Genomic DNA, 21,360 nt, shown 5'->3' on the forward strand with positions numbered 1-21,360 from the left:
TTACCAACAAAAACTCTCAACCCTAGTGTCACTCTAGGGGAAATGTTCATACAATCAAGCATTCAAGGTTGGAACTCACAATAGACATCAATTTATTGAAAGCATAATAAAGAGGTTCAAAGAAACAAATACATCCTAGGGTTCACAATACCCCGAGTACCCACTAGGGTTTAGCTCTCCATGGAGCTAAGTACAAATCAAAAGAAAGCAGAATGTAAAAAGCAATGAATCAATAAAGAAAACCCCTTGATAGTAATGTCGATGGTCTTGTGGAAAGTCCTCTACTAGTCGTCCAAGGATTCCCTCGTCCGGTATAGGATACGCCATAACGGAAGCTCCCCTACCAAACTTCATCCTAAGGAATGACGATGTCGGAGCCATAGAACCTCTCCAAAACCTAGGCCAATACCCCTCGAAACCCCTAGCGAAGCCCTCTCTCAAGTTGGGGAAAAGATGGAGAAAAAGAATACTAAAATCGGGGCTGATTTGGCTTTTAAATAGGGCTGGAATCGGGCTACTACATGGGCGTGGATGCTTCACGCGCCCATGGGGAATTTCCACAGGCGTGGATAATTTCCACATGCCCGTGTGGATCCTCTGAACTCTTGTTTTCTCGACCGGCTGTGAACAGTGCTACTACAGTACTTTCTACCATTTTGCTACCGTGCTCTACTATAGTATCCAGCCTGAATAGCTTCCCGAATCCATACTTTCATCGGAGTAACGCAAACGGGCACACGTTCGCGTCGTGGATCACTTGCATCTTCAATGATAGGCACGTTGGTGAAGCTCTTATTCTATGTGCATAAGTCAGAATGCTCGAGTGTGATCGCCTTTGTGCCCCTCCAAATGGATGTGCTAACTTTCGAATAGGAGGAGGTTAGTACACACTCTTGCATCTCACATCGGCCTATGTCTTCACGTTTGAACCTTAGCAAGATTTCCTCCAAAATCGGTGCATTGTAATCCACATTGGCTTCTTTTCTTCATACTTGGCCTCACAACCCTACCTGTATAAAATTAACATAAAAACACATATATTAGTGTAAAAACCTGAGATAAGTAATGCTCAACATAAGGAATGAACACTTCGCATCCATATCGCCCAAAGACTTATCAAACTCCCCCACACTTATCACTTCGCATTCATATCGCACAAGCACTTATCAACTATGTATTTAAGGATTTCCACGACTCACCATTGCATTGATTAGGAAGCATAATAGAGGGTTCTTGCACTTGAAACGATTGTCCTAGTCGGAGCATTATCTGAGTACCCCATCTTTATCGATTGCCTTACCTCCTCTTTTACTCGTGCTCTCTTACTTGTTGTTTACTTTTGAGAATTGAATCATTGTCACACTTATCACTACTGATCTTTCACATAGGTAAGGAGAGGATTAAGTGTTTTTATTCCATACTCCCTGTGGATTCGATAGCTGCTTATCCGGGATTATTACTTCGACAAACCCGTGCACTTGCGGGAAATACGCAAAGGGAACTTGTCAATCTAGCATGTATTTTTATAAGAATTGATGCCCGTTTTGTGCTTAATCATGTATTATTTGCATTTTAGGGCATGGAGGAGCAATGGAAGACAGGAAGATATGACTTGGGTGAAAAACAGAAAAAAACCAAGTTGTACTTCTGTAGCAACCACTGTAGCACCTGGAAAATTTTTGAGTCAGGATTTGACTCAGGCCAGACTGCCTCAATGCTTCCCTAGATTGACCCCCGGGAGGGATACTGTAGCAAGAAAAACCATCTTCTGGCTTGATTCATACGGCCTCAATGCGACCATCATTGACCCCATCATAGACCCCGGGATTGACCCCGGGATAAATTCGGGGATGGCTTCTTTTGGAGGGATTTTGGTCTCATTTTAACCCCTATATGGCCCCCATACGGGTGGGATACTTGGGAAGTATAAAAGCACATTTGAGGGGTGGAAAAGAGAGCTTTTTGTCAGCCACAACTTAGGAGGAAGGAAGACATCTTTTGGATGGTTTTTATTGAAGCTTGAGAGGTTATCAAGGGCTTGGAACTTTAGGGAAGAGTTTCACCACCAATGGGAGAGGAGTCAAGAGATCATTCTGCATTTATTCGGCTAAAGGACCCATCATTCGGCCGCTCTTGCCCTTCTTTTTCATCATTTGGACTAGGAAGTGTCACTTATGTATTTGTTTCTTATTTTTGTTGTCTCTCTCATGTTTGTTTGTATAATGGCACACTAGACCCCAAAGGCCACCGGATGTAGGCGAACCTTGGGGGGTTCATCATGTATTTTTGATGCCTTATTATTAATTGAAATGCTTGGGTTGATTTATGGTTTGGTTAATTGTTATTCATGCCTAGAACTACTTAATGGAGTGATCCGTAGTTCTTATTTGAATTGTACACGTAGATGTGACCTACTCACAGTATTAGATCCCTAATGAACTAGAAGGGATATACTTGTATCGACATGCTAAGAAATTGGATGTCGGTAGCCCCTCTGAACCATATGGATAGACTTAGGGTAAGTGTGTCCTTATTTCGGGATCTCCCTATACTTAATGCAATCGTAGGAATGTGATTAGGGAGAGATCCTTACCAACATTCGTAAGGGATTAGGGTTCAATCACCGAGAAATTAGGGTTGGACTAATCTTGAGATACGTCGGTCTAAATCACCCTTGCTATGTTATTACTGTGCATCCATACACCGTGATGACCCCTCAAGGGAATCCTCATCCCTAGGCCTCTTTATCTCATCATTGCTCTTATGATCTTTTGTGTGGCTTTATAATTATCATACTTGCAATTTTCTTACACTTTTGCACTTGTTAGAGTAGTTTACCATGCTTAAGTTGTAAGGTTAGATAATAGGTGATGGAGGAGTAATAGGAGCTCCTTAGCCCCGTGGAATATGATCCTTGTACTCTTGCACAAGGTATTACTTGGTGATCCCATACACTTGCGGGGAAGCAATCAGTAAATAGTGAGGATAAAGAGAAGGAGGTAGCCACTTAAGGCCACCTAGCCCCTTCCTGGCGCCTGCATGGCTTGCTGGCCAACTATAGCCCGTGAGGCAGTAAGACTCACAGGATCTCTCACATGGCCCCCGTGAGTTACATGGGGCCTAAAAAAAAGCCTATAAAAACCTAGGAAAATGAGAAATAGGCAAGAACTCCCTTGTAACTATAAATAAACTTGATATACAATATTTTAATTTCCAAAACAAGTAATGAAACATCACCAAATAATACCAAATCGATGAATAAAACCACAAGACCAAAAATTTACTTAACAACCATAAAATCAACACACACACACACACAAATAAATACGAAAAATGCATCCACAAGAACAAAAATTTCATTTAACAAACATAATTAAAACCTAGAGAATACAAAAAATTAAAGATGACAAATTTAAAACATGGATTGCCTCCCAAGAAGCGCTTGTTTAATGTCATTAGCTTGACGTACCTTCTTCTTTACCTTCAATGTGGATCAAATGGAGGAGAATTACCTCAGGTCTTCTTGGACATAATTCCACAAGGGAGGTTCGTTGAAAGGCATGAATAGACTTGAAATTCACCTTGCCCATCAAAGTATAAAATGATCTATCTCTCTTGGTGCTAATAGTGTAAGATCCATGCCCCTTTATCTTTTTATTCACCTACTCCACATTTTCTTTAACCTCTTCTTCTTTTTGCTAGTTAGTGAAAGGTTTTTCTCCATGTACAACACATGTTGCACAGGTGGGGAAGTGGAAACATTTTTTTGGCATTCTTCATTATCCAATTCCCCAAGTATTCATCCGAGTGGGTTCAATGACAAAACCTCTTGCACACAGTCAAAAGCAACAATGTCAGTCTCATCAGTAAAATAAAGTTTTTCATCATGGTCTAGTGTGTGTCCCAACGTATCCAAGAGTGTGAAGACCACCTCTTCCTGCCCTACTCTTAGTGTCATTTACCTCCCTTCACATCAATGAGAATGCCAGTCGTGTTAAGAAATGGGAGCCCTAGGATCAAAGGAACATCAACCTTGTTATCCACATCAAGAATTACAAAATCCACCAGGATGATGATCTTATCTACCTTCACCAAGACATCCTGCACCACTGCTCAGGGTTTTCTTACTAAACGGTCAGCCAGTTGCACAGTTATCCTTATGGGTCTTAAATCTTCTAGCCCCAATTTCAAAAAAAGAGTACATACTGACATAACATTGATACTCGTCCCTAGAATTTGTCAAAAGCTTTCTCTTTAATGTCATCTCCCATCACACAAGGAATAATGAAACTTCCAAGATCAATTAATTTCTTTGCCAATTTCTTCTGCAGAACAACTGAACAATTTCTAGAAAATGCCACAGTTTCTATCTCTTCCAACTTTTTTTTTATTTGTGAGGAGATCCTTCATGAACTTGACGTATTTTGGCATTTGCAACAATAGTCCAACAAAGGGGATATTAATATGAAGTTGCTTGAAGACATTGAGGAACTTCTTAAACTAAGCATCTTGTTTGTCATGTTTAAGCTTCTCTGGATAAGGAATGTGAGTCTTGTATTCCCAAATTTTCTCTTATTGTGGTGGTGATGAAGGTTCTTCTTTTTTTTCTTCAGAATTCTTACTTGTGCTAAGCATTTCATGCACCGTTGTCTTCTTGCTCTTAGTTATTGTCTCTTTTCCATTCCTTGTCTCAACCTAATAAGTGTCTAAATGTATGTATTTTAGTATATATATTTGTTATTGTTAGCATGTACTTTTATAAGGATTGATGCATTTTTTATGCTTAATCGCGTATTATTTGCTTCGCATGACGTGAAAACACCATGGAAGATACAGAGATACAATTTGGGCAGAAAAAAGAGAAGAAAACCAGGTCGTGATAGTGTAGCATATTTACTATAGCCATAGTGGTGTAGCAGTGGCACTGTAGCAAGATCATCGTAGTAACAACTGTAGCACCTGGATGATTTTCAAGGCAGGAATTGATATAGGCCATACGCCTCAATGTTGACCGGAATTGACCCCTCGATAAACACTGTAACAAGAGAAGAGAAGTATTAGTTTGAAGGCATACTGCCTCAAGGAGGCCACGATTGACCCCAGGATTGATTTTTGCTTGGTTCATACTGCCTTAATGAGGCCATAATTGACCCCGTTATAGACCCCATTAGAGACCCCACTCATTGACCCGGTATGGATGACTTTTGGGGGAGATTTGAGTCTTATTTTGAGCCACATACGGCCTCCATACAAGGGGTATGCTATACTTTTATTTGAAATGCAGTGGGTTGATTTATATTTGGCTCATTGTTCTTCATGTCTAGAACCAGTAAATGTAGAGATAATTAAGTATTTGTTGAGTTGTACATGTAGATGTGACCTACTCACATGTACTAGATCATTAATGAGTTAAAAAGGGTATTCTTCGATCGACATGCTGAGAAATTGGATGTCGGTAACCCCTCCGAACTTTAAGGATAGACTTAGGGTAAGTGTGTCCTTATTACGGGATTTCCCTACACTTAATGTGATTGTAAGAATGTGATTAGGGAGAGATCTCTATTGACTTTCGTATGGGATTAGGGTTCAATCACCGAGATATTGGGATTGGACTAATCTTGTGATCCATCGGTATAAATCACCCCTACCTTGCTTTTACTGTGCATCCATATATCATGATGACCCCTCAAGGGGATACTCATCCCTAGGCCTAGGTATCTCATTATTGCTCTTGTGATCTCCTATGTTGACTGTACTGTTTATTCTTGCAACTTGTTTATATTATTGCACTTGTTAGAGTAGTAAAAGATGCTTAAATTTTAAGGTTAGATAATAGGTGGTGGAGGAGTAATAGGAGCTTCTTAGCCCCATGGAATATGACCCCTGTGTCACTCACGGGTATTACTTAGTGATCCCATACACTTGCGGGCTAGCAACCAAGTTTTTGGCGCCATTGCCGGGGACATTAAGGAATTCTAGGAAAGTTCTAGCTTATTGCTCTAACCATTTTTATTTTCTTTTATTTTTTCTTTTAATTTGTCTTATTTCTTTTTAAGCTTAACTTGTTATATCTTTCTTGACTTTGTAAGGTACAGTGCATGACATGAGCAAATCCATCAAACATAGTCACACTGGACAGTGAAATTGAAAGGGCCTTACATCAAAGATTAAGAGAAGTGGGTGAAGGCTCAAGTGAATGAAATATTGAAATTAAGGACAGAAAATCTATAATCATGGCCTGGGAAAGATGTGCCTTGTCTGAATATGAAAGGCCATATTTCACAGGCGAAGAATTCAATGTTCAAGCACTATCCATCGCCACAAACAATTTTGAAATCTAGGCAAGCAACATCGGTATGATCCAGAATTCAATCCAATTTAATGGTCTTACGAATGAAGACACTCATGCTCATCTTTCTTGATTTTCTCCAAATCTGTTCTACTTTCAAGATAAATAGGATGACAGACAACGCGATCCGGCTGTGACTATTCCCATTCAGTTTGAGAGATGGTGCATACCAGTGGCTCACATCCTTACTACCGGGATTGATCAAAACATGGAAATATATGGTTGAAAAATTTTTGGGAAGACACTTTCCTCCTAGCAAAGAGGCAAAGCTAAGGCATGAAATGTCAGTGTTTAAGCAAAGAGAGTCAAAACATTATTTGAAGCATATGAGAGATTCAAAGAACCCCTTCGAAGATGCCCCATGATGGCTTTGCTTCTTGGTTGCGGGTTTAGATCATCTACAATGGGTTAAACTATGCAACTCATCAATTAATTGATGCCCCAGCGGATGGATCTCTTAGCAACAAGTACTCCCGACGAAGTCGAGCAACTCGAGTGAATCAATGGCAAGCAATGAGTCTCATTGGGCCTCAAGAGGTGCACCACAAAAAGGGGCCGGAATTTATGAAGTTAGTACCAATGATGCTCTTGCCACAAAGGTTGATGTGTTGTCTCAGAAGCTAGACATGCTCATGGGTACTAGCTCAAAGTCAGAGTCGGTGATGAGTTGTAGCACTTGACATAGAGGGCATGGAGTCGCCCAATGTCTTATTGCTAGCTCTTCCAGTCACCCCAATTGTGAATGTTGATTATATTGGGGGGACAAAAGCCACAAGGAAACCCTTACAGTCAACTTATAATCCGGGGTGGAAATACCACTCAAACTTTTCATGGAATCAAGGGCAACAACAAAAAGCGCACCACCACCACAAGGTTCCCAAATACAATAACCAATATTGGAGAAGAGATTCACTATTGAAGATGTGCTAGCCAAGTTCATGATTAACACTGGAGTCAAGGTTTAATAACATAACCCAGTAGTATGGATACTTAGTTCAATAAGGTGAATGCTCATCTTGCTCAATATGGCGAGCAGTTCAAATGAGATAGGCTCCATTTTGCGAATCTTCAAGCTTCATGACAGATCACTTGAGCACCAAGTGAGGCAGCTTGCTAAAGCAAACTCGGAGAGATCTTCAGGTAGTCTTCCTAGCAACACTGAGGAGAACCCAAGAGAGCACTTGAAGGTCATTGTCCTAAGAAGTGGGAGATAGGTTGAGACAAGGGTCGAAGTTGACCCAAGTGTCAAGGAAACTGGGGTAGCCGAAGCAGAAGACCCCAACATAGTTGAGAAAGTTACTGAGAAAGGAAAGCAAGGTGAAAACAAGGAAATTCCACCAAGGGGTTCATCAAAGCCATCTAAAAACAAACCTCCAATTCCCTATCCAGCCAGATTGAAGCAAGATAAGGAGGATGCTCAATTCAGAAATTTTATCAATATCTTCAAGCAACTCCACATAAGCATCCTAATAGTGGAAGCTTTAACTAAAATGCCCAAGTATGCCAAGTTTTTAAAAGAATTACTTACAAACAAAAGGAAACTGGAAGAAGAGGGTGTAGTTGCACTCACGGGGAATTGTTCAGCCAGTTTGGAGAAGAAGCTCCCACAAAAATTGAAAGACCATGGAAGCTTCATAATTCCATGCATACTTGAGGGTGGAGTTCAAGAAAATGCCTTAGCAGACTCAGGAGCAAGCATTAATTTTATGCCCTATAACATATATTTGAAGCTTGGTCTAGATGAACTTAGACCCACGAGAATGATTTTGCAATTGGTGGATTGATCAACAAGGAAGCCTCATGGGATTGTGGAGGATATGATTATCCAGGTGGACAAATTTGTGTTCCCAGTGGATTTTGTCATCATGGATATTGATGAAGACATGGAGACACCATTGATTCTTGGTTGGCCATTCCTTACTACCTCCTGTCCCCTAATTGACGTTAAAGGAGAAAAATTAACATTAAGGGTTGGAGAGGAAGAAGCAGTATACACTCTACCGGTGGCCATGAAACACTTATTGGACCATGATGACATGCTTTATTTTATTGATGAAACTAAACTTTTAGTATCTGATTATATGTAGGAGGTGCTATCATTGAACCCATTGGATAAGTACTTGGGAGAGCTAGGAAATGAAGATCAAGAAGAACCTCACCGTCCTCTTCCAAGTTCTAATTTGAAGAAGCCAAAGGAGAAGGTTATGTGTACTAATGCTAAAGAAAAAGAGAAAAAGATTCAATGTTGGAAAAAATTTGGAGGGAGGTCCGTGGAAGAAAGAAGAAAGGTATTACTCATTCTCATCCAAGACCTCAAGAAAAAAAGGTACAATCTTCACCTCCTTTTACTCATGAAAAATTTGGAATTCATTCATTGATGGCGCTGAATTCACCGGGAAGAAACAACAATTCAAAGATGACCTGGGCTATTCACTATTCGAGCCCCGTGAGGTAAGCTATAAAGGTACGCCTGAGCTCGTGATGTTAAACAAGCACTTCTTGGGAGGCAAACCCGAGCATTCGGGATTTTAATTTCATGTTTTTCATGTTCTTTGTGTTCATGTTAGTGTTCTTTTTGTATTTTCTTTAGAGTTTTGAATTTGAATAAGTCCATGCTCTCATTACTTTGAATATTATTATCATTGTCTATGTGATTGTTTACTTGTGTTCATCGATGAGAAACACTTGTTTTGGCTATCGTTTCATGCATTAGATCAAAATTTTGAACCATTATTTCATGTTGGAGATGTTTTTGGAACACTTTATAACCATGCCGATGTGTTTGGAGAAGTACTTGAAGCTTTAAAGCATGATTTCAAGGGCATACGGCCTCATTGACGCCGTCTACCCCAACCAGAGAAGAAAGCCTAGGGCATACGTCCTCAATGAGGTCCTCATTGAGGCCGCCTGCCCCATTTAGAGAAAAAACATTAGGGCATACGGCCTCAATGAGGACCTCATTGAGGCCGCTTGCCCTAAATCGAGAAGAAGAACTAGAGCATACGGCCTTAATGAGGTCCTCATTGAGGCCATATGATGTTGAGTTTACTTAGGAATCTTGTCACCTTTTCTCTTTCTTCATTCTCCTTCTTCTCTAACCGAACTCTAACCTTCATTATCCATCAAACCATGGCTGGATCTCATCATTTCCTATTCTAATTCATCTCTTAATGTCTTTGAGAAGTAGAACTAGTGGTTTTCTCCAAGCTCCACTCAATTTTTCTCAAGCTTTTGTTGGTAAGAACCTTGATGGCTTAACTTTACTTTCTCCATTTATTCTTTCTTTCTTGAGCTTATTTATGGATTGTTTCCATCTTTTAGCTTGTCTTGTGTGGTATGAGTATCATGGTTATGAATTTCCTTGAATTTATGTACAAATTTTCAAATTTCATGATGATGGGAACCTCTTGCAATTTGAATAGTATCCATATAGCCCCCACATGGCCATATGGATCCTATTCTATTGTTTTTTATCAACGTTTTACACATTTTCATGCCACAACTTGCATTCTTTTTGATTCCTTTAAGTCTTATATGGTTTATTATTGATGTAGGAATGCCGCATGTTAAGAAACTCGCTTCTAAACGACCAAGGAATGATTCTCACACCCCGAAGAACCCCCGTTTCAATAGTGCTCTTCACAAAGCTAGATATGAAATTTTTGAAGACCAAGCCCTTTGGTACCTTTTCATCACATTGAATGGAGTATTCTAGAAGAACTCAGGTGGGATGAACAAGTGAAGGACTTATTAGCTCATAATGGTTGGGCAGAATTGTTTTCAATCGACGACCCCACTTTTCGCCAACTTACATTGGAGGTATAGAGCACATTTAAGGCGAAGCAAGATGAAAAGGGTGTTATTACTTGAAGACAAGGTGCCATTCGATTCCAAGCTTTTGGAAGAACTCATGAAATGAACCACATGGAATTTGCAAACTACTTGGGGATTTATGATGACGAATTCATTAGCTTGTTCATTTGTTTAATCGGCCACTCATTGATTATCCACTAGGCATGAGTGTAAACTAGTATTGGAATTCCTTAGCACCTAGTGACACCAAAAAAATACAGGAAGGCTACTCGTTTGGCGAACCCCATACTCGAGATACATTCATGCTCTCATTTCACATTCTATTGTTAAAGTAATAAATTCCCAAGTGAGTGGGTATCGTATCCACGAGGGGAGTAGGGAATAAAAAAATACCAAAATTGCTATCTAACTAGGCGAAGATGGAATAATGATTTTTGTTGATAAAAATGTAATGAAAGCAAAAGAATAAAAGAAACAAGAAAGAGAGAAGCACAAATAGATGAGAGGTAAGGCAATCGTTAGAGGTGGGGTACTCAGATATTGTTCCACCTAGGACAATTACTTCAGAGTGCAAAATCAACTATTATATCTCCTAATTGGCTTAATGAGTCATGGGAATCCTTAAACACACGGTACCAAACCCTAAGGTCAACCGTGACTAACTCTACAATATATCCCGATACTCCACTACCTCTCGACTCACCCTCTCGACCCTCTCCAATCTTGTAATGTCTAACCCTCATGGTGTGTGACTCACTCACAAAGGTTACCAATGTAGACTCTCAACCCTAGTGTCACTCTAAGGGAGAAATCAAGCAACAAGCATTCAAGATTGAAACTCAATTAAAGACATCAATTAAGAAAAACATAATAGAAGATCAATAAAACAAATACATCCCTAAGGTTCACAAATCCAAGTACCCACTAGGGGTTTAGCTCTCCATGGAGTTAGTTACAATCAACAATGAAATCGATTATAAAAACAAGTAATCAATAGAAAAACCTCCTCGATATTCGAGTCGATGGTCTTGTGGAGTAGCCTCGTCTTCTCCAAAGGTCCCCTTGTCCAGCCTCAGGGGCACACCTCTCCGGATAGATGCCGACAAAAGCTCCCCCAATAACCTTTTTCCAAGCGGAGGCGGTGTCGAATCGAAGAACCACTCCAAAGACTTACCAAAAAGCCTCTCAAAAACCCCTAGCCAATGGCCTCCCAAAAGATAGAAAAGTTGGAGAGAAGGGTGAAAAGGTTCTTCAAAAATCGGGCATCCACACACCCTTTGGATTCTTCACACAGGCCTATCGAATTTCCACACAGGCGTGGGAAATTTTCACACGCCCGTATGGATTCTCTGGAAACCTGATTTTCGGTCAATTGTGAATAGTAATTGCTACAATATTTTCTACAATAGCCTACTACATTAAATGCCAAAATACTCCCAATTCCACACTTTTCATCGAGGCAACATAAACGGTCATACGTTTATGCCGTAGAACGTGACTCTTCTTCAGTCAAAGACCTCATTAGTAAAGATCTTGCTATCAATGCACGAATCAGGATACACAAATATGACTGCCTTCGTGCCCTCTAACTCTTTATAATGACTTGAATACATGGAGGTTGGCACACATTCACGTATCTTAGAGCCCCACTTGTGTTTTCGCGTTTGTTCCTTCCCAGATTCCACCCAATAGTGTGTTCATGATCTACTTTTGTCTTATTTTCTTAATACTACCTTCACAACCCTACATGCGCAAAAGAACACAAATGCACATGTATTAGTGCTTAAACCTGATAAAAGTAATGCTCATTGTAAGGAAAGAATACTTCGCATTCTTAACACACAAGCACTTACCAAACTCCCGACACTTAAGGTTTTTTTCTTGTCCTCAAACAAAAAAATAAAAATATCGGAAGCATAGAAGAAGGAAAAAAATTTAAAGTACTTGGCCTTAAGTTCACCAAAGCATGCAAGGAGAGCATTCTACGAGTAAGGGAAATTTCAACACTAAATACGAAAAATCAATGCTCTAGCTAAAAACTTGAATAAAAAAGGACAAGAAACCCGAGATCGTGTAAGTGTGTGTGTGAATTCACTCAAGTAAACCCAAAGTATACTCCTCAATATTCCAGGTATAAGGGACTTATTTAACTATAAAACATAACAAAACAAAAGGATGGTAGTAGCTTCACACATCCTCTAAGGTTGCCCATTCAAAAGCGGCTGCTAAGGTGGCTTTCACATTTTCAAGGTGGTAACTCTTTCTACCGGGGTGGAAGTTTTCACTCATCTGATGAGATAGCTCTTTCTCTTATTAGGGCATAACTAGTATCCGACTTATGAGAGTAGCTTCATACTTCATAGGTGGTAGCTCTTTCCACCCCCAATGCACAACTAAACAATCTATATATATATATATTTTATAGTAAATTGGAACAAGAAACAAAAATAATTAGGCCCTTAAACATCGAACTTGAGTTTCCAAAAGAGTTTCATGAGTGAGTGGTGCAAAAATATTCATCGGGCAAAAATTCCTCGAAATTCAAGTAAAAACTAGAGCATGAGAATGATAAGTACGTGTGATATATTAATGCGAAGCATTCTTTCCTTATGTTGAGCATTACACTTCTCGGGTTTTTACACTAATATGTATGCTTTTATGTTACTTTTGTGCATGTAGGGTTGTGAGGCCGAGTATGAAGGAAAGAAGCCAATGTGGATCATAATGCACCGATTATGGAGGAAATCTTGCTAAGGTTCAAACGCGAAGACATAGGTCGGGTACGAGATGCTAGAGTGTGTGCCAACCTCCTCGTATTTGAGTTAGCACAACCATTTGGAGGGCCACAAGGGCAGTCACACTCAAGCATTCCGACTTATGAACATAGAATAAGATCTCCACCAATTTGTCCGTTATTAAAGAAGCAACTGATCCACGACGTGAACGTGTGCCCGTTTGCGTTACCCCGATGAAAGTATGGATTCGGGAAGCTATTCAGGTCGGATACTGTAGCAGAACAATGCAGCGAAGTACTGTAGCACCACTGTTCACAGCCGGCAGAGAAGACAGGAATTCAGAGAATCCACACGGGCATGTGGAAATTCCACATGGGCGTGTGAAAAATCGACAGGCCTGGTTAGTCGCCCGATTCCAGCCCTATTTAAAGCCGATTCAGCCTCGATTTCGGCATTCTTTTCTCCATCTTTTCCCCAACTTGAGAGAGGGTTTCGGCTAGGGTTTTGAAAGGTATTGGCTAAGGTTTTGGAGAGGTTCTACGGCTCCGACATCGTCATTACACAGGAAGAAGGTTGGTAGGGGAGCTTCCGTCGAGGCGTATCCTATACCGGATGAGGGAATCCTTGGACAACGAGTAGAGGACATTCCACAAGACCATCGACACAACCATCGAGGGGTTTCTTTATGGAGTCATTGCTTTTTACATTCTATTTCTTTGATTATACTTAGCTCTATGGAGAGCTAAACCCTCTAGTGGGCTACTTGGGTATTTGTGAACCCTAGGATATATTCGTTTCATTGAATCTCTTTATTATGCTTTCAATTAATTGATGTTTATTGTGAGTTCCAACCTTGAATGCTTGATTGTATGAACATTTCCCCTAGAGTGACACTAGGGTTGAGAGTTCTTGTTGGTAACCTTGTGAGTGAGTGACACACCACGAGGCGCTAGGACAAATCTAGGTTGGAGAGGGTTGAGAGGGTGAGTCGAGAGTGCAGGGAGCGTCCCCCTTTTCCCTCTGACGTGATAGATTCTACCTCCGTTCCTCGAGTTCTTTGCCGCCATAATAGAGTGAATGGTCTAAGTGATGAACTTCCGTTGGGGCTTAGTTTAGCGTGCGTGCAGAGTGAAGTGTTGAGATGATCTTAGTATGTAGGGCTTAATCGTGGTTAGGGACCTTCCACCTGGACCAAAGGGTTAGGCTTATAATTAGGAAGAGATTTATCACTTGGAATCCCTAGAACTCAATGCAACTCAATGCGAGTGCGAGGTTGAGTGGTTATGTAATCTCTCCTCCAGGACATGTATAGAGTTAGGCATAGTTGACCTTAGATTTGGGACTATGTAATTAAGGATTTCCATGACTCACTATTGCATTGATTGGGAAGCATAATAGAGGGTTCTTGCACTTGAAACAATTATCCTGGGCGGAGCATTATCCAAGTACCCCATCTTTATCGATTACCTTACCTTCTCCTTTATTCGTGCCTTCTTACTTATTGTTTTTACTTTTGAGAATTGGATCATTTTCACACTTATCACTACTGATCTTTCACATAGCTAAGAAGTGGATTAAGTGTTTTTATTCCCTATTCCCTGTGGATTCGATACCCGCTCATCCGGGATTATTACTTCGGCAAACCCGTGCACTTGCGGGATATACGCAAGGGGACCTTGTTAGAGAACATTCAATGTTAAAATTTCTCCTAAACTCAAGAATACAAGCATTGCAACTAAGGTGAACCACCATTGGCTACTTGAGCATGTATGTCAATCAAAACTTATGTAAAAGACATGTGTAAAGTGAACTCCCCCCCTCCACACATAAGATGTTCATTGCCCTGAATGTACACATGTGAGCACAATAGAAAAGTATAGTAATCAAGTAAATATGTGGAAGTGGGCAATTGAAACAATACTCCCCTAACTCCTAATGTTGCTTTTGATGGAGCTAAATCCTTGGGAGTAAAGTTCTAATGGGTTGTGAACCATACATAACCAACATTGGCCATGCCCATGACTAGTTCTCAATTCCCATACTGACAAGACCATCTGCACACATACACAAGGGGGTTCAGTGAAGCTCAATAAAAACAAAACAGCTTGAGTATATAAAAGATAAGGTAATGAATACAACTCGAGACAACAAAACAAAAATAAAAGACATACTCAGAAGGAAAATCCTTCCTGAGAAGTGCAAGTCTAACAACAATAAAAAATAAAATAACAAGAAACAAGAAAGAAATAAAGAAATAAAGAAAAACGGATCAAGCGTCAGTGTCATCCAGTGTCGGCTCTATTGGTGGTGGTGGTGGTACATAAGCGAATGGTGCTCGATGGATCTAGTGATGGAGAGGCTGGTAAGGTCTGAGGGGTCCTCGGTCTCTTAATGAGAGGCGATGGCACGTCTTTCTCTAATAACTGCAGTATGGTATCAAGATGTGCCAACATCCCTGTGTATTGCGCAACCTGTGTAGCCTTAACCTTGGCTATCTCAGTCTAAAGCACACCCACAGCACTCTCGAGCCTCTCTTGTACTTTAAGGGGTGCCCTGGTCTCCATCGGTGCAAAAGCGAAACCCGAAGGACCTACCGTGAACCCTCTACTGTGTCCTCTCCTCCGTCAGCGGTATCTGGGGTAGGCGTAGCTAGAATGTATGCTCCAAGCCCATATCTACACACTAATCCCATCATCCTCATCATATCAAGTCCAAGAAAGGGAGGGTACGACCTTATTTTTCAAAGCACCCGGATAGTATCCAAAACAAACCATCCCCGTGGATGAGTCTAGTAATGTAGGGGGTCGTGAATAATACTCCAACTGATAAGTGTTTGTGCGATATGAATGCTAAGCGTTCATTCCTTATGTTGAGCATTACTTTTCTCAGGTTTTTACACTAATATGTGTGTTTTTATGTTACTTTTATGCATGTAGGGTTGTGAGGCCGAGTATGAAGGAAAGAAGCCAATGTGGATCACAATGCACCGATTTTGGAGGAAATCTTGCTAAGGTTCAAACGCAAAGACATAGGTCGGGTACGAGATGCTAGAGTGTGTGCCAACCTCCTCGTATTCGAGTTTGGCACATCCATTTGGAGGGGCACAAGGGCAGTCACACTCGAGCATTCTGACTTATGCACATAGAACAAGAGCACTGCAGCAACAAGTAACAAGTACTGTAGCAGTAATGTTCACAGCCGGCCAAGAAAACAGGAGTTCAGAGAATCCACACGGGCGTGTGGAAATTATCCACGCCCATTTGGAAATTCCGCAAGGGCGGGTGAAGCATCCACGCCCGTGCAGTCGCCCGATTCCAGCCCTATTTAAAGCCGAATCAGCCCTGATTTTAGTATTCTTTTCTCCATCTTTTCCCCAACTTGAGAGAGGGCCTCGGCTTGGGTTTTGAGGGGTATTGGCCAAGGTTTTGGAGAGGTTCAATGGCTCCGACATTGTCATTCCTTAGGAAGAAGGTTGGTAGAGGAGCTTCCGTCGAGGCATATCCTATACCGGACGATGGAATCCTTGGACGACGAGTAGAGGACTCTCCACAAGACCATCGACGTGACCATCGAGGGGGTTTTTCTATGGATTTATTGCTTTTACATTCTATTTCTTTGATTGTACTTAGCTCCATGGAGAGCTAAACCCCTAGTGGGTACTTGGGTATTTATGAACCATAGGATGTATTCGTTTCTTTGAATCTCTTTATTATGCTTTCAATTAATTGATGTTTATTGTGAGTTCCAACCTTGATGCTTGATTGTATGAACATTTCCCCTAGAGTGACAGTAGGGTTGAGAGTTCTTGTTGGTAACCTTGTGAGTGAGTGACACACCATGAGCGTTAGACAAAGCTAGGTTGGAGAGGATTGAGAGGATGAGTCAAGAGGTACAGGAGCGTCCCCTTTCCCCGCCAACGTGATAGATTCTACCTCCGTTCCTAGAGTTCTTTGCGGCCATAATAGAGTGAATGGTCTAAGGGATGAACTTCCGCTGGGGCTTAGTTGCGCGTTAAACGGAGTGAAGCATTGAGGTGATCTTAGTATCTAGGGCTTAATCGTGGTTAGGGACCTTCCACCTTGACCAAAGGGTTAGGTCTATAATTAGGAAGAGATTTATCACTTGGAATCCCTAGAGCTCATTGCAACTCTATGCGAGTGCGAGGTTGAGAGGTTATCTAATCTCTCCTCTGGGACATGTATAGAGTTAGGCATAGTTGACCTTAGATTTGGGACTATGTAATTAAGGATTTCCACGATTCACCATTGCATTGATTGGGAAGCATAATAGAGGGTTCTTGCACTTAAAACAATTATCCTAGGCGAAGCATTATCCGAGTACCCCATCTTTATCGATTGGCTTACCTTCTCCTTTATTTGTGCCTTCTTACTTGTTGTTTTTTACTTTCGAGAATTGAATCATTGTCACACTTATCATCATTGATCTTTCACATAGCTAAGAATCGAATTAAGTATTTTTATTCCCTATTCCCTGTGGATTCGATACCCCCTCATCCGGTATTATTACTTCGATAAACCCTTGCACCTGTGGGATATACGCAAGGGGACCTTGTCACCAACTCTCGCATACTGGCCCTGGTGCCTCAGGAAGTCTGCCGCTACATGGCCCAAATGAATTGGCAAATTCTGGGCCATGGAGTATAAATAAAATAACTCCTGCAGGCTCAAAATACCGGTGATGTCGCCTCGGCCATTCACATATATGCTAATGATTGAGTGTGAGTATTTGTAACTCAGTCAGGACAGCCATGAGACCTTGGACACTCCCAGTTCATACTACCCCTATCTACATAAGGCATGATATGCTTATTACGAGGTCAAGGTACTGGGATAATCCATCGGCAAGTGTCCATACTTTTTTGTATATGTATATGTCTAGTCATACAAGCCCATACAAACTGAAAATACAGTGACACTCATGCTAAACTGATGCCCAAATGCTCTGAACTATATGATATCAATGATGTTAAATCTTCCATACGGTTGGTCGAACTCATAGGATGTCAATACCTCCCCGGCTCAATGCACGGAAAAACCGACTCGAATCGACAATAATCTCCTCCAGACTTTCCCATGGCCAACAGCTCTTTGTCAATCTCATCGTCCAACTCATCACCTCACCGAACTCTCTTAGTGCACTCAAATCCACAATATGAGACCGTCCCAAAACCCTAAGTCCTAATAATCGCCAAATCGAGTCTCGATTCTCAAGATTCAAAAATTCAATGTGTGCCAACTCAGGTGAAGTCTCTTTCAGACTCTTACCCTTTTGCTTCTTCGAATGGGGTGCCATATCTGCAAGAATTAAAGAACAATCAATCAAAGAAGTTCCTAGAATAATACAACAGAAATCCACAAAGTCGTGTGGAATTTCCACACGCCTATGTGGATCAGCGGAACATGAAAACCGCACAGTTGAGTAACAAAAATTTAAATATACGGCTCCAAGACATTCCTAAACTACTTATAAGCATACAATTACCCTTCTAGAAGAAAACCAAAGTGCATCCACTAGTTTTAATCCAATAAGAACGAGAAATGGCGAATAGAAGAGGGATTAAAGGCTTACCAACGATATGGAAAAAAACTTCAAATTCAGAAAGAAAATTGAGTAAAAATCCTTATAAAACAGCTGCGCGAGGTCGGGAGAATAACTAAGGGTGTTCTCCAGGAGATTGAAGGTATAATGAAGAAGAAACACAAGGAGATTTTAAGGAAAAACCGTGTCTCTTGGAATTCTGCACATCCACAAAGGCGTGTGGAAATTACCCACGCCCGTGTGGCTCCACAGGAGAGAATTTACAGAGGCAGACGCAGGCCCCTGTGCACTCTCAGGATAACACTCCTTTTCTTTGAACTCATCCACACTGGCGTGTGGAAAATTCCCACGCCTGTGCACCGACCTACAGGGGCAGACGCATACCTCTATGGCTTCTCTGTCCAACCGAGAAAATACTCTCCTGTGTGGATCCTTACTAGGTAATTCCAAACAGGCGTGGATCCTTACTAGGTAATTCATAGGGGCAGACGCACGCCCCTGTGTCTTCTCGGGATGCAGGAGAAATTCTCTGTAGACAATCATACGAGCATACGGAAATTACCCACACCTGTGCGTTTGTTGACATAATCATCCACAGGGCGAGTCCATGCCCCTGTGTCTTCTAGGGAAAAAAAAATCTCTAATACTCTGCAGGGAAATACACGCCTGTGCGGAAATTTTGCACGGGTGTGGACCATCACAAGGTCGAACAAGGGCGAGTCCACGCCCTTGTGCCATCTTCAGATGAGCTCTGAATGAACACGCACCTCTGTGTGGAAATTCCACACAGGCGTGTGTTTTCGCTGGACACTTACAAAACTTTACAGTGCTCGCAAAAATTGTTGAACACAAATATAAACTCGAGCCCCCGCTTAGCAATGCAATTTTAACCAGAGAAAACACCTGAAAAACACACTCAAATGACCAAGATTTTTCGCCACACATGATTAGGCACATGATAACACCACAATGTCCATGAGAAAGTCACAGCAAAAGCATCTAAAAATCAAGACACCAATATTTAAAGCCTTATTCATGCAAACACTAACTAAAAACTAGGAAACAGTAAAAACTTGGGTTGTCTCATAAGAAGCACTTAATTAACGTCAGTTAGCTTGACGTACCTAGTCTTACTTCATAGGGCTTATAGATGAAGGTTTCCCCCTTACCCATGACTTGGAAGCACGATGAACATAGTCTTTTGAAGATAGAGGGAGAATTGTCAAGCTTGGTACCACTTAACAAGGGTTCATCAACATTGTTCTATTATTGCGCATTCCAAACAACCTTAGGGCGTTTTTTGTGGCGTTTCCTTGTCTGCTTCATCTTTTAGAGCACCTTCTTCATGATTCCCGCAGTAGATGGTACTTTCTTCTCTAGACCGAGCATCATTACTTCTTTATTATCCACCTCTTAGTCTAGCAACCCCTCGTATGGGTCCGGATTCATCATTTCCGCACATATTCACCAATTATCTCATCGAAAGAGTGTCAAGAAAAATATAGAGTATCATCAAAGTTAAGAGAATGTCGCATGGCTTTCAGGGTGAGGAGGTATGTGAGCTTATCATCTCCAACCCTCGTGTCAACTACCCACCGTCCATGTCGATTAATGCCTTGAGGTGTGCAAGAATGGCCTCCCAAGTATCAATGGAACATCTACATCCCCGTCGACGTCCAACACTATGGAGTCTACAGGAAATATATACTTGTCCACCTTGACAAGTATGTCTTTAATGATGCCCCTCGAATGTCTCATTGTTCGGTCCACCAATTGCAATGTCATTTGAGTGGTCCTAGGCTCTCCCAAGTCTAGCTTCTTGAAAATGATATATGGCATGACGTTGATATTAGCCCCTGAGTCTGCCAATGCCATTTCTTCACCCATATTAACAATGTTGCATGGGATGATGAAGCTTCCGGGTTTTTTTCTTCTTGTTTGGCATATTCTTTTGCAATACCACGAACAAGAGGCATCTAAGATCACCGATGCACCTCCTCCAACTTCCTCTTATTGGGCAATAAATCTTTCAAGAACTTCTTGTATTGCTCATCATTTTGGTTGTTCTTCAATCTTGAAGAATAAGGAATTCTCGGCATGTAAGGTCGGGTGCTACCTCTTTCTTGTTTGCTCTCGCTCACATGTTCTCTTGGATTAGTCTCGTGATTACTCAGGTAGGTTTCCTTGTGGTCTCTCCGATAGAGACTTTACCATTTTTCCCCACTTGATTCTCTAAATTATGCAATGAAGCGGTGTGGTTGCGAAGTATAGCTCGATCGATCGAAAACCCTATTGTCCGATGTCCGCACAAACTCGGGTCGAGCTTTTCTAAATCGCTCATCTTGGTCTCCAAACCCTAAAATACTATTCTCCATGTTTCGGGTTGTTGTTGTTGTTAGGAACCCAGTGGTGCTATGGCCTTCTGCTGCCCCTGGTGGTTAATCCACGAAATGTTGTGGTGGTTCTTACAACCCGGATTGTAGGTGTTGCTATATGGATTACCTTGGTTCTTCATGGAATTACTAACACGACCGAATATGAATGTAAACCGCAAGTGCATGTAAACCGCAAGTGCATGGGTGTCGAAGTAATTATACCCAACTGACAGAGTAGTCGAATCCATAGGGAATAGTGCTTAGAACCACCAAGATTTCTATTTAACTAGAATGAAAATATGTTGATAGTGACGTGAAAACAAACTCAATGCAAATGAAAATAAGAAAAGATAAAGGAGGTGCAAGTAAAATATAGGGGACGCAATCGACGATAAATGGGGTACTCAGATATTGATCCGCCTAGGACAATCGTTTCAAATGCAAATACCCTCTATTATGCTTACTAACTAATGCATTAATGAGTCCTGGATATCCTTTAATACATGGTCCCAAATCTAAGGTCAACCAT

At 41.2% G+C, this 21,360-nt stretch overlaps 1 non-coding gene across 1 annotated transcript; it reads right to left on the reverse strand.

Annotated features, from left to right (window-relative positions):
- Positions 1-6,615: 6,615 nt before the first annotated feature.
- LOC120262640 lies at positions 6,616-6,720 on the reverse strand. The gene has a single exon (XR_005536901.1). It is a non-coding gene; the product is annotated as a small nucleolar RNA R71 (small nucleolar RNA).
- Positions 6,721-21,360: the final 14,640 nt, after the last annotated feature.

This window comes from Dioscorea cayenensis, chromosome 5 (genome assembly GCF_009730915.1).
Source record: "Dioscorea cayenensis subsp. rotundata cultivar TDr96_F1 chromosome 5, TDr96_F1_v2_PseudoChromosome.rev07_lg8_w22 25.fasta, whole genome shotgun sequence".
Taxonomy (NCBI): domain Eukaryota; kingdom Viridiplantae; phylum Streptophyta; class Magnoliopsida; order Dioscoreales; family Dioscoreaceae; genus Dioscorea; species Dioscorea cayenensis.